The sequence below is a fragment of the Stegostoma tigrinum genome, chromosome 2 (genome assembly GCF_030684315.1).
Source record: "Stegostoma tigrinum isolate sSteTig4 chromosome 2, sSteTig4.hap1, whole genome shotgun sequence".
NCBI lineage: Eukaryota > Metazoa > Chordata > Chondrichthyes > Orectolobiformes > Stegostomatidae > Stegostoma > Stegostoma tigrinum.
In genome coordinates, this window is record NC_081355.1 from 9,147,237 (window position 1) to 9,164,878 (window position 17,642).

Genomic DNA, 17,642 nt, shown 5'->3' on the forward strand with positions numbered 1-17,642 from the left:
CGGGGCTCAGTTTCACGGCTGAGATTTTGGGAATTCTGAGTCGAGCAGGAGCTAAGAGGAGGCAGGAGCACAAGAATCGGGAGCTGAGGTCCTGGCCGGAGTGAATAAAGTTCATTCATTTGCCTTTGGAAATGTCCATGGCGGGGTAAAGGGGCAACTTGCAGAGTTACTAAGTAGAATGGCCCACTGTTTTAATTCCATGTTGGTTTTGAAGCGAATTTTTAATTTGGGATTAGACAAGAAAAAGCTGTGTGCGGTCACGCTGTACAGAAACACACCAACAATCCTACTTTTCAAATTCAATTAAAAACTAAATTTAAACATTTCAAACGGGGTTCACAAGTATCACAGAAATGTCAGGGTGTGGAAGAAGTCAGTTCCGCCCATCGAATCGCTTATAGCTCTTTAAATGAATATCATTGCCCAATACCATCCTCCTGCTTTTTCTCCACATCCTTATTTCTATATAAATAGCCATCTTTTCCACACCCTAACTAAAACAGAAATTGCTGGGAAAACAGTGGAGACAAAGCAGACTTAATGGTCCAGTGACCCTTCTTCAGAATTAGAGCCACCATTGTCCACCTGGATCGTAGGGCTGCTCTCTCATTAGATAGAGGTGACTGATGGTGGTTTAACCTGAGGGTCACCATGCCTTCGGTGAGGGAAGAAGGTGAAAAGGCAAGTCCTTCATGGTAACCTCTGTTAGTACGGGGAACTAAACCCATAAATTTGCACCAATGCAAATCTAACTCATTGCACATTTCAAGCTAACAAAGTGTGAAGCTGGAAGAACACAGCAGGCCAAGCAGTATTATCATTGCACATTTCAGTTCAGTGCAAGCACACCTTGTAACAAAGTGATAACTATTAACAATCTTCAAGTATACTTTCTCGTACTGAACATTAAACGCTACAAATACAGAGCCCCATTCCGTTAAGTTCGACTTGTCATAGACTTTTAAATAAAAAAATTGTAATTATTTGTGAGCTCTTATATGTTTTTACATCTCTCTTATTCCAACCTATCCGTCTCTTCATTTCAGCTTTGACGGTGAATTCATCAACCCTACTTTCACTTCTGGTCCAGTTTTTGTGCTGCCAATTTCACAATCTTTCAACCTGATTGTTAAAGGGGATTATTTACCTGGGTTACGTGGATCCCAGATCTCCTTTTCCTTGTTGGGCAGTTAATTCTTTCACCATGTGCCATGTAAAATGATATAATAAACATGGGAGGTAGCTAACAGCATACGTGCTGCCACAGAAAAATGTAGTCCATTACATTTGTAGTTATGATTCATATTGCCCCCAGAAATATGACCCTCAAATTTCCAAGACACCTGGGGAATATCGGAAGACACTTTGTAGTACTGTGCACTTGGACATAATTTGGCTTTACATAAAAATGTTGTTCATTTTGGCCAGTAGAATAAGATGGAAACAAAGTCTCTAGCCAGTGCATCATCCTGTGCATTAAAAAAAAATTAAAACATAACCTGAGAAGAGATATCAAAAGACTACACATGAGGGAAAATATATTTTTTGATAAATTTTTGATATAATCTAGAAAGCAAGAGAAAAGATATTTGCATATTCAAGTTATTTTAAAATCTAGTTATGTTTTGATGGAAGATTTGATATAGCTGGAGGAGCTTTTGTGGCCTCTTCTCATTCTCTCATTCCATTAGTGTAGTTCGGTTAGAATACAGATCCCTGAAGTCGGACAAAATTGAGTCCTAAACCAGTTTTGCCACCATATTATGTAAACGAACAAAGTCTAGGGATTTATATCTAAATGCTTTATCAAGAGTGTGAAACAAATGCTTCTGCTTCACATGTACATTGAATGATATTATCGTCTCAACTCTGACAAGTTACAAAAGATGAAGATCTATTAATGGAATTGCCAAATATGATGCAAAGGTGAAGAACTTATCCAGTTCCTGAAATATGATATTACTTATTCATTCCTATGTATAAACTTGAAAAAAACACTTTAACTTAGTAGATTTTGTCACAATTAAACAAATATCTGACCAAAGTATCATTCACTGTAAAAGATAACATCTGTCTAGTCTAGTAAAAGCTGCCATTCGGGAGTAATTGCAAACGAATTAACTTCTATTAGCCTGAAAGGACTTTGTGATAATGCAGTGATAATATTTTGGAAGTTGCTTCTTATATTTAGTCCTCAGTGGTAATGATGAATAAAATAATAATATTTTGGAAGTTGCTCCTTATGTTTAGTCCTCAGTGGTACCGATGAATAAAATAATTTCTAAATAGTTCCTGAAGGTGTAATTTAAAGTGATCCTTGTAAAAATAAAGTGAGTCTTGGTAACGTAATGTTATACACTGGGAAAACAGCTACATCTTTAATTTCCTCATTTAACTTTTTACAAAGGATCGATTTTTTTAACTCCTCAGTGAAGATATGAAGATGAATTATGTCTCCATCAACATTTTTCAAATCAAAATTAATTTTAGCTACTACTAACTCTTTAGTAGGTTTTCCTTAAAATGCGCAGTGGGTGCTTTTTTTTTCCTTGCCAAATTATGCGGAATTAAAAGCATCATCAAATTCTAACCACTAAAGTTGCAGTTGGGTAAATAAATACTTAATAGACAAACAAAAATGTAATCTGAGTTACTTAGCTGTTGAGTATCAACTCAATAATAAGTAGATTTACTTAACAAAATGAGTAGCAATGTTATACAGGCAATCAAACATGTCACAAAATTAGGACTAATGGATACTGAGTATCAGTTATTACAGTGTTCAGAGTCTGCGGTTATAAATTAGTGAGACTATTTTAACAGCCTTACAAGATAATAGCGTTGGAAAGCAAATGAAGTCTACATATATGAAGAACAATGTTCAGTGCTAACATGTATTACAGCATGGAAACAGACCCTTTGGTCCAACCAGTCCATGCTGACCATAATCCCAAACTAAACTAGTTCTACCTGCTTGCACTTGGCCTAAATCCCTTGAAACATTTCTTATCCAAGGACTTATCCAAATGTCTTTTAAAAGTTGTAATTGTACCCTCACCTACCACTTACTTTGGAAGTTCTTTACACCACTTTGTGTAAAAAAATGCCCCTCATACCCTTTTTAAATATTTCTCCTCTCACCTTAAAAAAAATCCCCCCAGTCTTGACATCCCCCACTTTAAGGAAAAGGTACCTGCCAGCCACCTTATCTATGCCTCTCATGATTTTATAAACATCTATAAGGTTATCTTTCAACCTCCAAGGCCCCAGTGAAAAATTCCCTTGCTATCCAATTTTAGATGAAGCCACTCAATTCTAAAATGTTGAGATGACCAAGCCCTTTTGGGACAGATTTATGTTTTTCACTTGGATCTTTGATTTTGACTGAATCCACTGAGTTTTCAATACACTTTGCATTATTTGAACTTGCTTTCTTTTTACCATTCTTGATCTTAGGCAACTTAAAAATATGCGATATTCTTTGCCTACACAGCTATTTTAGCCATTATAAAAAAGTGTGGGGCTGGATGAACACAGCCGGCCAAGCAGCATCTCAGGAGCACAAAAGCTGATGTTTCGGGCCTAGACCCTTCATCAGAAAAGCTTTTCTGATGAAGGGTCTAGGCCCGAAACGTCAGCTTTTGTGCTCCTAAGATGCTGCTTGGCCTGCTGTGTTCATCCAGCTCCACACTTTGTTAACTTGGATTCTCTAGCATCTGCAGTTCCCATTATCTCTGATCACTATTTTAGCCATTACTTAGCTTCTAAACTCTTACACTGTCCTCAAAATTTCCCTGTATTAGAATGCATAACACTTACAGCTATTAGGTAAAGATTCATGCAGAATAAAAACAGAGGAATTAATGATCTTCTGATTAACACAGAAAGGTTAAAACAGATTGACATTGCTATTAAAGACAGATAAAAACTTGGCTTCTCAGTGATCGGTGAGCCATTTATAAGTGAGTGCTAAAGCCATATTCTCCAAGCAGATTGATACCACTTTTATTAACCCCACCACCGTTACAGCAAAATTATCAAAGAGATCTCCCCAAATGTGAAGAGCTATAACTTGTTTATGACTCACTAGATAATGTCAGCTAGCGATAATAGCTAGGGATGGCTTTATGATTTAATTGCATAAATTTTGCTTAAGTTTGCTTGAGTGTTTCATTCTCAGCACCCAGCTCAATTGATGAATGGCCATCCTCAGGATGGTTACAATGTATTTCATTTAAGAATCTCATGCAATTTTACAGGCCCATGTTCCATTTAGTATGTACTGGTTGGGAAAAATGATATCTATATTTCCCTCTCCATTGCGGGTAATTCATTTCATACACACATTGAAAATTTCTACATATTTCATATTTTTACATGTTTTGCATATTTTGGGACTAATAGAGGGGATGCTATTGTAATATGTCAAAGATTATTGCACAGAACTTTAGCAAAGTTGACTATTGGGTTAAGAAAATTAGAGGTAACGTATTAAGTTCCTAATTGGGAAATTATTGGTGGTGAAAGGATAACGTCATGATTTCAATGGACAAGAAAATGATTATCTCTAAGACCTGGAATTGTGTGCAATCAATAATGTTGGTTCAAAATTCTTATTATCTGTCTTTGGTGTATGTTGTATCAGTGTAGAGCCATAGAGATGTACAACACCGAAACGGACCGTTTGGTCCATACCAATCAGATATCCTAAATTAATCTACACCCACTTGCAACAAGGTGAACTATTTTAACTGCCACAGAAAGTGGTTGAGGCCAAAATATTGAATGCTTACAAGAATGAGTTAAACATATTTCCTCGGGCGAAAGGTATCAAAGGGTATGGGGAGAGACCAAGAATAGGGGACTGAGTCGGATCGTATTGAATAGTGCAGCAGGCTTGAAGGGGCTCAGTGGCCTATCCCTGCCCCTAAGTTCTATATTTCTGTTCTCTCCTTCTATTACTAGGCTAGTAAGTATCAGGATCAGAGTAAAGCTTACTCCCCATCAGTGTGGCTCTTATAGTCAGTCATGCCTTTTTAATTTTCCACCCTGACTTATTCCCATGCCTATTCTAAGTGATTTTTATTATTTATTGCCACTTAGTGCCATTGACAAGGCTTTGCATTCCTTTTCCCTCTGAAACAGGTGTAGACCAAATTGTCTAGGGTGTGAATGTGAGACTTGTTACATTTGGATTTGGTGAAACTCAGTCAGAAAAAGTTACAGATGAATTTTCTGATACGTACTATGAAGAAAATGAAAGTTTAACTTTGGTATTGGGCTTGTGAAAGACAGATAAATCAGACAAATGGTCACGAGACAATAATAATATAGTGTGTTGAAAGTGTGGTTCCTGGATCTGCTGTGGTTTTTAGATCAGGAAATCATCCTTTATTTAAAACAACTTTATTTTCTGAAATTTCAATGGAGATTTATGTTGATTTAGTGCCTTTGGGATGATGTTTCCTACATAATCCTGATTGTCAACTAGCTAATAATTGTACATGGAGAGAGCATGCTGTCAATTATGACTTCTTTGATGTGCATTGTATTTAGATGCAAGAATATAAACATTTCAGAAAGCTTTTAGAACACAAAGATCAGGTGGTGGATAGGAAGCATTAAAGAGCTAATAAAAAAGAATATAAATCAATTGTCAGTTGAGTTAAATAAGTAAAAGATGGAATAGAATGAAGTAAATTTTAATTACCAATGATGTACAATTTTTTAAAAGCCATTTCAAGGCTGTCAAAATAAAGTTGATTTCATTGCCCTGTTTAATTTCCATGAAATCGATGTAACCTATTAATGTAGCAAGTTGAATTAAACAAGAAACAAACAGCCAAAGATATTCCTGTATCTGAATTAATGCATCAGATCCACAGTGGTTTATTGATCTATTTGAAGGGACATAAACCATGCCTACAAAATGATCTTATTCACTAATATTCACCTTGCATGATTATTGCTCCTCCAACTCCACTTGCATTGTTGATTGAGTTGCATTTCCTGGTGCTCTAAGTAACTGGAGTTGTTTTGTACAAGTCACAATGTTAGTCATGGCTAAATTCTGTGTCACATTCAGATCATTAGAATCTACTGTGATCTCATCAATGTTTTCTCCTTCCCTGTTTTTGAAACCATCATCTCCTTGAGGAGGTACATAAATCACCTTTCTCAATCTTTGGTATTATGTGTGGGTGACTGCTTTAGTTTTAGGATGAATTAGATTACACCCAAAACCAGACTCTTAAATTTTAAAAAAATGTTGAAATCTGGAAATGTCATACTCAGCAAACTGCACAATACACACAGCCACCTTCCCCTTATGAGGTTTTGCCTTTCCTGAATGAAAGGCAACATCTGTGTCGAGTTCATGTTCAGTAAGTTGTAATACCAATTGCTGAACAAAATTCAACGGAGATGATGCCCTGATGACACATACTAACTCTTGTTAGCAATCTACTTTGAGAATCACCTTATTGTTCTCAAATAAAACAAAGAATTCCAGATGCTGGAGATATGAAACAAAAACAGAAATTGTTCTGATGAAGAGTCACTGGATTGAAAATGTTATCTCTGCTTTATTCCCAAAGATACTGCCGGACCTGTGAAATTTCTCCAGCAATTTCTGACTCTATTGTCTATAATGTGTCTTCCCAGTACCTGTCACAATCAATTTGCTGATTAAACCCAGTGTTTTATGTTGAATAAAGCACTTTTCTTTTAACTTGCATGGACTTGTAACTCTTAGAGCCAACCTTACGCTAACACCAGATGTAGTAGGAACTGCTGGTGCTGGAGATTCTGAGATAACAAGGTGTAGAGCTGGATGAACATAGCAGAAATTTCTGAAGAAGGGTTTCGACCCAAAACGTCAGCTTTTCTGCTCCTCTGATGCTGCTCGGCCTGCTGTGTTCATCCAGCTCTACACCTTGTTTACTAACATCAGATGGTTGTTAGTGACCTTTGACCAGGTTGCTTGGAATCTCAGCCCAGCCCTAACAGCAGAGCACATTTGCACTTCCTCTTCCTGACTGGCAGTCAGGATTTGAAAACCAACTAACTTTCATTTCTGTGCAATTAAATACCATTCCAACTGCTGCCTGATCGTAGTCAGCTCACTTACCATAGGGGAGGGATTAAATTTTGGGCTTTATTGATCTCTATGACTCAACTAATCACTGGATAAGTTAACTAAGCTTCTTGAAACCAAAAATAATGGGAACTGCAGATGCTGGAGAATTTGAGATAACAAAGTGTGAAGCTGGATGAACACAGCAGGCCAAGCAGCATCTCGGGAGCTCAAAAGCTGACGTTTCCGGCCCAGACCGTTCATCAGAGGGTCTAGGTCTGAAACGTCAGCTTTTGTGCTCCTAAGATGCTGCTTGGCCTGCTTGTTCATCCAGCTTCACACTTTGTTTTCTTAAAACCAAAATCATTTTTATTTTAAAAGCACATTTATTTGTGAAATATGATGTTGCTGGCTGGTGAGAAGGTGCCTCCTTGTCCATGGTGAGTTGTAGGCAGCACCATAGTTTGTGTGCTGATAGGCCCACAATGCCCTTGAGGAGGGAATTCCTAGATTTTGACCCAATGACACTGAAAGTACAGCAATACATTTCAAATGAGAATGGTGAGTGACGTGGAGGGGGATTTGTAGGTGGTGGTGTTCCCATGTATCTGCTGCCCTTGTCCTTCTAGGTAGTATTAGTTATAGGTTTGGAGGGTGCGGCCTCTGGAGCAGTGGTGAATTTCTGCAGTGCATCTTGTGAATGGCACACATTGTTGCTGCTGGAGTTGAAAAGAAAGTAAAATTCTTTGGATCAGAGGTCATACCGAGTGAATATCTGAGACATTTTCCATAATTTTCGACAGCCTACGATCTGGCACGCAGATAACTTTGTTGTTGTATCAGAGGGGTATCTATCTCTGGAGAATCTGTATTTGTCTGATTAACAATCTAAAATGTTTTACTGTTTGGGTAGACCCAGATGAACAAAATTGCATTTTATAAATATAAATATAACGACCTAACTCTGGGCCAGAAGATCCGGGTTTAAATCCCACCTCAGGTCAGTCTCATAACGTTTCCAGATAGCTTATTATTGCACATGTTGACAGACCTGAACAAATTAGCAGTCACAATTTTGCACTTCTGTTGTGAAATTTCATGTGTTTCATTATAAACCTTTTCACCAAGGTAAGTGATTGCATATTTAGCTTTCTTCCCTTCCTATCAAGGCTTGTTGTGATTTTTTTTGGCACCTCCACAGTAATAGAAAGAAGTCTGGGAGGTATTTCTATCATGTTTAATTTGAAGGGAATTTAGTGGTTTCTAAGCATTTCTAAGCATTCATTTCCTTTGTCAGCTAAATGTGCTGGTGCATCAGATTTCACCTTCAACACCAGTGCTGATTAATGACAGAGGGCTTGTGATGCAGTGGGCAGTTCCTCTGTCTCGGGGTTCAAATCCCACATCAGGTTTTGATAGTCAAGGAAATTATGTACATAACATGGCCAAACATCATAGAATAGAATCCCTACAGTGCAGAGAGAGGCCATTCAGCCCATCAAGAGTGCACTGACCTTTGGAAGAGCAGCCCACCCCATCCCAGTAATCCTGCATTCCCCATGGCTGAGGTACCTAGCTGCAAATCCTCTGGACACTATGAGCAGTTTGGCACGGCCAATCCACCTAACCTGCACATATTCAGACAGTGGGAGGAAATCAGAGCGCCTGGCAGAAACCCATGGAGATACAGGGAGAATGTGCAAAACTCCACACAGACAGTCAACTGAGGCTGGATTTGAACGTAGGGCCCTCGTGCTGTGAGGCAGCAGTGTTAACCACTGAGCCACCGTGACAGCCAAAAGAAGAAAGAGTAGCTACTCCATGATTCTAGTTAGGGTTTCTGGCTGACATCTGACAAGGTCTTTCCTTTTTTTTATTTTCTAATTATCCTACTCAGAGATATATTATGCACCTTTTGAGCAGGTGGGTCTTGAACTCTGGCCATCTGACTCTAAAATCAACCTGCAAATAATTTCAACACTGCCAAAGGCAGGCAATTAGAGCCGCACAGAGGGTCAGCCACATTGGCCACAAAAGAAAATTGAAGCTGGTATGATTGCTGTTTGTAGTTCTGCGTAGCTGTAAAGATTCCTTGGAACACTGGGAGCGGATGGCAGGTGGTGAGCTACTTTTGTGAACTGTTGCAGCCCTGAAAAGAAGCTTGTCTTTCCTTCTTTTCTCGCTTTGCCTTTTTTAAAATTCATTCACAGAATGAGAGCGTCACTGGCCAGGCAGCATTTATTGCCCATCCCTAATTGCCCAGAGGGCAGTTAAGAGTCAACTACATTGCTGTGGGTCTGGAGTCACATATAGGCCAGACCAGGTAAGGATGGCAGTGATAATGGGAACTGCAGATGCTGGAGAATCCAAGATAATAAAGTGTGAAGCTGGATGAACACAGCAGGCCAAGCAGCATCTCAGGAGCACAAAAGCTGACATTTCAGGCCTAGACCCTTCATCAGAGAGGGGGATGGGGTGAGGGTTCTGGAATAAATAGGGAGAGAGGGGGAGGCGGACCGAAGATGGAGAGAAAAGAAGATAGGTGGAGAGAAGAGTATAGGTGGGGAGGGGATAGATCAGTCCAGGGAAGACGGACAGGTCAAGGAGGTGGGATGAGGTTAGTAGGTAGGAGATGGAGGTGCGGCTTGGGGTGGGAGGAAGGGATGGGTGAGAGGAAGAACAGGTTAGGGAGGCAGAGACAGGTTGAGCTGGTTGTGTGGTGCAGTCGGCGGAGGGGACGAACTGGGCTGGTTTTGGGATGCGGTGGGGGAGGGGGAGATTTTGAAGCTGGTGAAGTCCACATTGATACCATTGGGCTGCAGGGTTCCCAAGCGGAATATGAGTTGCTGTTCCTGCAACCTTCGGGTGGCATCATTGTGGCACTGCAGGAGGCCCATGATAGACATGTCATCTAAAGAATGGGAGGGGGAGTGGAAATGGTTTGCGACTGGGAGGTGCAGCTGTTTATTGCGAACCGAGCGGAGGTGTTCTGCAAAGTGGTCCCCAAGCCTCCGCTTGGTTTCCCCAATGTAGAGGAAGCCTCACCAGGTACAGTGGATGCAGTATACCACATTGGCAGATGTGCAGGTGAACCTCTGCTTAATGTGGAAAGTCATCTTGGGGCCTGGGATAGGGGTGAGGGAGGAGCCCAGTTCGTCCCCTCCCCCCACTGCACCACACAACCAGCCCAGCTCTTCCCCTCCACCCACTGCATCCCAAAACCAGTCCAACCTGTTTCTGCCTCCCTAACCTGTTCTTCCTCTCACCCATCCCTTCCTCCCACCCCAAGCTGCACCTCCATCTCCTACCTACTAACCTCATCCCACCTCCTTGACCTGCCCGTCTTCCCTGGACTGACCTATCCCCTCCCTACCTCCCCACCTGTACTCTCCTCTCCACCTATCCAGGTTAGGATGGCAGTTTCCTTTCCCAAAGGGCATTAGTGATGCAGATAGGTTTTTCCAACAATCGGCAACGGGTTTATGGTCGTCATTAGACTCTTAATTCCAGATATTTATTGAAATCAAATTCCACCATCTGCCATGGAGGATTTTGAACCCGGGTCCCCAGAACATTAACTGGATCTCTGCATTAATAGTCCAGCAATAATATCACTAGGGCATCGCCTCCCCTTTCTATCAGCCTTATTCTTAATTCTCATTCTCTTTCCATCTACCTTTCATTCCTCCTGTGTCTTTCTTTCTCTGTGTGCATTCTCTGCTGCCTCCTTTTTCCCTTTTCCATTTTCTTTTTCTCTTCTTTTTTATCTATTTATCTTCCTTTCATTCTCTCCATGTCTTTTTTTCTTTTTCATTTCTCTCTGTCTTCCTTTTTCTCTCTGCTTCTTTTGTCCTTTCCTTCTTTTGTCCTTCCTTCCCTTAGTTTATTTCTTCTTGCCACCCCAAGAGAATCAAATGAGGATGTGAGGTGCATATTACCATGATAATGTCAATGAGTGAGGTGTCGATGGAGGGGAAGGAGTGTAGATGTGATAACTGTGAGGTTGGTGGGTGAGGGAGTTGGACACAAGAGATGTCAAACTGATGAGTAAGGAGGCCTATGCCGTCAGGGAGATGGACTGAATTGAGACTTTGATTTAAAGTTCATGTCACAGTGTAGAAGGGGAGGAAGATAAATCAATAGCATTGATTTTGGATTTTTACCTAAAACAGATGATTTGACAGCAATGTATGGAACAGATTTCTAAGACTGGGCTGCCAGGGCATTAGTGATTTCTTTTGTCATCAAAGAAAGATAAGATTTTACTAAACAAATTTTACCTTTGAATAAAAATCCTCTTTTGGAACTGAATGAATTCCTTTGACTTTACCCCCATTACAATCACTTTTGACAAATTACCAGTCATAGATAAACAGGAAGTACAACAAATTAAATTTGGGGAACACTGAAGCTCTTGTTTTTCTTTCCCACACTCCAAATTCTTTTCCCTAGCTAATGACTTCATCCCTCACCGAAGCCACAGTCATAGATTAAATCAGTCTGGTACCTTGGCGCTTTGATCCTTAGATGAGCTTCTGACCTCACATTCTCACCATTAATTATACCACCTTATTTCCACTTCTGTAACATTGCCTGACTTCACCCTGTGTCAACCCATCTGCGACTGAAAGTCTATCTTTTTTCATCATTAACTCTAAATCTGACCACTCCAACACACTCTTGGCTGGTCTCCCACGTGTGATGAAGGTTCATAATTTCTTATTACACTTTTGTTCTAACGTGGAAAAATAAAATAATGTTCAGTTCTGTGAATAACTGACATTTTTAAGAGCTCGGCAAGTCATTTTTGATCAGTAAGTTTAACCAAAACAAAATCACTAGTAAATCATGGGAATTTCAATAAGTGAAGAGTGAACCAACTAGGGAGGTAAGGTATTTGCTAGGGTATTTGCTGACATGAGTTTTGCAACACAAAGAGAGAATACAATGCAATACAATATGATACGCTATCCTTTTATTGTCATGTGTGCCCCATCGTAGGAGTACAGTGAAAAATGTTTACAATGTCTGCTTTCTTATAATGACATCTTAGGTAAAAGTATTTAGGTACAGTTCTTGGATATAGCAAAGGGTTAAAGTATTACATAGTTGATAATAAACTAAAATAGGAGTATATTAAGGGGTTAACATTATAGTGTTCTAAGGTAAGGATTGTGCCCTCACACCAGTCTCTGTCCAGGACTCACTAGATTCATTCAGATAGAAACTGTTCCATTCAGAGAGAAGAGGACCTTGAGGTAGTAGGAACTGCAGATGCTGGAGAGTCAGCGATAACAAGGTGCAGAGCTGGTTGAGCACAGCTGGACAAGCAGCATCAGAGGAGTAGGAAGGCTGATGTTTCAGGCCTAGACCCAGGGTCGAGGCCCAAAACGTCAGCTTTCCTGCTTGTCTGATGGTGCTTGGCCTGCTGTGATCATCCAGCTCTACACTTTGTTATCCCTTAACATCAGAGGTGTTGTTGTTAGGAGTTCAAGCAGTCAGGATCAGGAAAGAAGTCTCAAATCACTTAGAGGAAAACTAGAAACAGAGACTGTTAAAGTGTTAAAGAGGAAGCTATCCTAAAAAAAATTGAAGGAATGAGTTCAAAGAACACATATTAACTGGGAAGTGAGTTAGCAGCTTGTTTAAGGATCTGAGAAAGAGCCATTAGTATTGTGTGAATGCAGAAATTTTGCAGTTATAAGATTATAGCCATTCTAGCTGGAAAAAGCTTTAATGTGGAGACAAAGGTGTTCCTCCAAAGAGGTTTGAGAGAACGTAAGATTGTTATTAGGTTGAATCTTTCTTTATGGTACTTGTAATTAGACCATTTCAATGTGTCATGTGTTCTTTTGTTATAGGTACTTTGGCAGCCCCTTGTGAACATATTCAGTTACTGAACTTAGAGTCATTGAGTAATACAGAATGGAAACAGGCCCTTTGATCCATGCTGACCATGATGCCCACTCAGCTAGTTCCAATCAGCCACATTTGGTCCATATCGCTCTGAACGCTTCTCATCCATGTATCTATCCAAATGTTTTTTAAATGCTGCTATTGTACCTGTTTCAACCACTTTCTCTGGCAGCCCATTCCATATATGCACCACTCTCTGCCTGAAGAAATTGCCCCTCAGGTCCTTCTTAAAACTTTGCCCTCTCACCTTAAACCAATGCCCCGTAGTTTTCAATTCCCCATGCTTGGGAAAAAGACTATATGCATTCATCTTATCTATGCCCCTCATGATTTTATACACCTCAATAAGTTCACCTCTTCATTCTCCTATATTCCAAGGAATAAGATCCTATCCTGGCCAACGTTTCCCTATAACTCAGGCCTACAAGCAACATCCTTGTCAATCTTCTTTGCACACTTTCCAGCTTATCCATGTCTTTCCTATAACACAGTGACCAAAACTGTACACAATACTCCAGCATGGCCTCACCAATGACTGATACAACTGTAACATAACATCCCAACTCCTATATTCAATGATAACATGGTGTGAAGCTGGATGAACACAGCAGGCCAAGCAGCATCAGAGGAGCAGGAAAGCTGATGTTTCAGATTGAGACCCTTCTTCAGAAATGGGAGAGAGGAAGGGGGTTCTGAAATAAATAGGGAGACAGGGGAGGTGGATAGAAGATTTATAAAGGAGAAGATAGGATGAGAGGAGACAGACAGGTCTAAAAGGCGGGGTGAGAACCAGTGAAGGTGAATGTCGGTGGGGAGTTATGGAGGGGATAGGTCGGTCCAGGGAGGACGGACAGATCAAGGAGGTGGGATGAGGTTAGTAGGTAGGAGATGGAGGTGCGGCTTGAGGTGGGAGGAGGGGATAGGTGAGAGAAAGAACAGGTTAGGGAGGCAGGGAGGAGCTGAGTTGGTTTGGGATGCAGTGGGGGGAGGGGAAATTTTGAAGATTGTGAAGTCCACATTGATACCATTGGGCTGCAGGGTTCCCAAGTGAAATATGAGATGCTGCTCCTGCAACTTTTGGGTGGTGTCATTGTGGCAATGTTGGAGGTCCAGGATGGACATGTCGTCCGAGGAGTCGGTGGGGGGTGGAATTGAAATGGTTTGCAACTGGGAGGTGTAGTTTTTTGTTGCGAGCTGAGCGTAGGTGCTCCGCAAAGCAGTCCCCAAGCCTCCACTGTAGAGGAGGTCACAACGGGAACAGCGGATACAGTATATCACATTAACAGACGTGCAGGTGGACATCTGTTTGATGTGGAAGGTATTCTTAGAGCCAGGGATGGGGGTGAGGGGGGTGGTATAGGAGCAGGTATAGCACTAGCCTCGGTTGCAGGGAAAAGTGCTGGGTGTGGTGGGGCTGGAGGGGAGTGTGGAGCGGACAAGGGAGTCACAGAGAGCGTGGTCCCTCCAGAAAGCAGATGAGGGTGGGGAGGGAAAAATGTCTTTGGTGGTGGGGTCAGATTGCAGATGGCGGAAATGTCGGAGGATGATGCGTTGGATTTGGAGGTTGGTGGGGTGGTACATGAGGATAAGGGGGATTCTGTTTTGGTTATTATTGCTGATAGAGGGTATGAGGGATGAGTTGCAGGAAATGCAGGAGACACGGTCGAGGGCACTTTCGATCACTGTGGAGGGGAAGTTGCGGTCTTTGAAAAAAGAGGACATCTGGAATGTCCGGGAGTGGAATGCCTCATCTTGGGAGCAGATGCAGCGGAGGCAAATGAATTGGGTATAAGGGATGGCCTTTTTACAGGAAGGTGGGTGAGAGGAGGCACATTCTAGGTAGTTGTGGGAGTCGGTAGGCTTAAAATGGATATCAGTTTCCAGGTGGATGCCAGAGATGGAGACAGAGAGGTCCAGGAAGGAGAGAGGTGTCAGGGATGGTCCAGGTAAACTGAAGGTTGGGGTGGAAGGTGTTCGTGAAGTGGATGAACTGTTCGAGCTCCTATATTCAATGCCTTGACAGATGAAGGCCAGCATGCTAAATGCACCACCCTGTCTACCTGTGTCGCTGCTTTCAACAAACTGTGTACTTGTACTCCTAGGTCCCTCTGTTGCACCAAACACCTCAGGACCTTACCATTTACTGTATAAGTACTACCTTGGTTTGACTTTCCAAAGTGCAATATCTCACACTTATCTGTATTGAATTCCATTTGCCAATCCTCAGCCCATTTCCCCATCAATTCAAGATCCCGCTGTAATTTTTGATAACCTTCCTTGCTAACAACAATACCTCCTAATTTTGTATGTTTGCAAACTTACTAATCATACCTTGTACATTTACATCGAGATTATTTGTGAAAATTACAAATAACAAAAGTCCCAGCACCGACCCATGTGCCATATCTCTAGTCACCAGCCTCCAGTCTGAGAAACAACCTTCAACCATCACCCTCTGCTTCCTACCATCCAGCCAATTTTGAATGCAATTAGTTAGCTCTCCCTGGATCCCATGCAACCTAACCTTCATGGCTAGCCTGCCATACAGGTCCTGGTCAAAGGCCTTAGTAAAGCCCATATATGTAACATCCACTGCCCTACTCTCACCTATTCTCTTGGTTACCTCTTTGAAAAACTCTAGAAGATTTGTCAGGCATGATTTACCCCATGCACAAATCCATGCTGACTATACCTAATCATACCTTGACTATCCAAGTGTTGGTTGATCCTGTCCCTCAATACCTTTCCAATAATTTGCTTACCACTGATGTCAGGCTCACTGGCCTGTAGTTCCCTGGCTTGTCTTTGCTAAACTTTCGTAAACAAAGGAATAACATTAGCCACCGTCCAGTCTTCTGGAACTTTACCAACGGTTAAACATGAAGCAAAAATCTCTGCAAGGGCCTCTGCAATTTCTTCTCTAACCTCCCACAACGTCCGAGGATGGACTAGATCAGGCCCAGGGGATTTATCCACCTTAATGCGATCTAAGGTTACAAACACCTCCTCTCTGGTAATATGTAAGTGATCCAAAACATCCCCAGTTGTTTCCCTTGTTTCCTTAGCATCCATGATTCTGTCTTCAGTAAATATTAAGGAGAAATATTCATTAAAAATCTCCTCCATCTTCAGTGGGTCCATACATAGATGGCCATGCTGATATTTAAGTGGATTTATTGTCTCCCTAGCCACCCTTGTACCCTGAGTTTAGCTGTAGAACCTCTTGGGATTATCTTTAACCTTATCTGCCAGATCCATCTCATGCCCTCTTTCTGCTCTTCTGATTTCCCTCTAAAGTGGACTCCTTCACTTTTATAGTCAACTAGAGATTCTCTTGAGTCCAATAGCTTAAACCCAATGTATGCTTTCTTCTTTTTCCTGACCAGAGCCTCAATATCTCCCGTCAGCCAGGGATCCCTAGATCTGCCAGCTTTTCCCTTCACCTTAACAGGAACGTACAGTCCCTGGACTCTTGATATCTCACTTTTAAAAGCCCCCCATTTGCCAGTTCTTTCTTTTCTTTCAAACAGACTCGCCCAATAAACCGCTGCTAGATCCTCCCTTCACAGGAAGCAAAATTCACAGCAATGAAACACCAGGTCTTTCCAGGTTTCACTATGGGATCTAACGTGTCCAGTATTACCATCAGCTAGGGATCATAACACATGCTCTTCTCTCCATAAAAGTGAGATCATCCAATGTCTGCTTCCCATGTCTTAACATACACCAAGTCCCATTCCCCTATCTCCCTCTAAGCAAGCATTAAACGTATTTATTAACTAAGCTATTGACCAGCTTACCTCGTTTGGTGTCATTTTTATTTTATAATTTTTCTGTAAAGCCACCTGGGAAATTTTATCATGTCAATAGTGCTTATAACTAAGGTCTTGCAGACACAGGCAGGTTCTAAGTACATGTTAACTAGGCCTGAGGGTCAATTTTAGATGAAGTCCAGGTCCTTCGGTTGATTAATGCACGAACTTGATAAAGTCTGCACCTAATCAGGCAAATCATTACTTCGGGATGTGAGGCCTTCTTTCCTCTTTGGGGAAACGGAGCAGAACATCTACATGCTGCAGGGTGTATGTCATGCAAGGCAATGGTTCTGAGAGAGTTAACGTTGAAGTTGCATTAAGCTCCTGCCAAACTGATGATGCCACATATCCTTTGGATGGAGAAGAGGAGTTTAGCCTAAGGTTTCGATGGAGACAGATTTGCCATCTCGGTCTCCTGATAGTCTCTTATTATGTCTCTCTAGTTAATGGAACTTGTATAAACCACCATCATGCAATAAAGTGCATCTTGCTGTATAAGACAATTGCTTTTCTTCTTGAGGCTTATCCTCTACTATTGCTATGTAGTTAGACCCTTACGCTCAACGTAGATGGAAGACTGGTAGCAGAATCCTACACCAATCATAATGAAGGGTCTAGGCCCGAAACGTCAGCTTTTGTGCTCCTGAGATGCTGCTTGGCCTGCTGTGTTCATCCAGCTTCACATTTTATTATCTTGGATTCGCCAGCATCTGCAGTTCCCATTATCACTCACACATAAGACACCAGTGGTTGGTACTACCATATGTAACATGGTGATCCGTGTTTGGGTTGTCGCTTAAATACCTCAAGGTAACACGCAGGAGAAGCCCATTCCA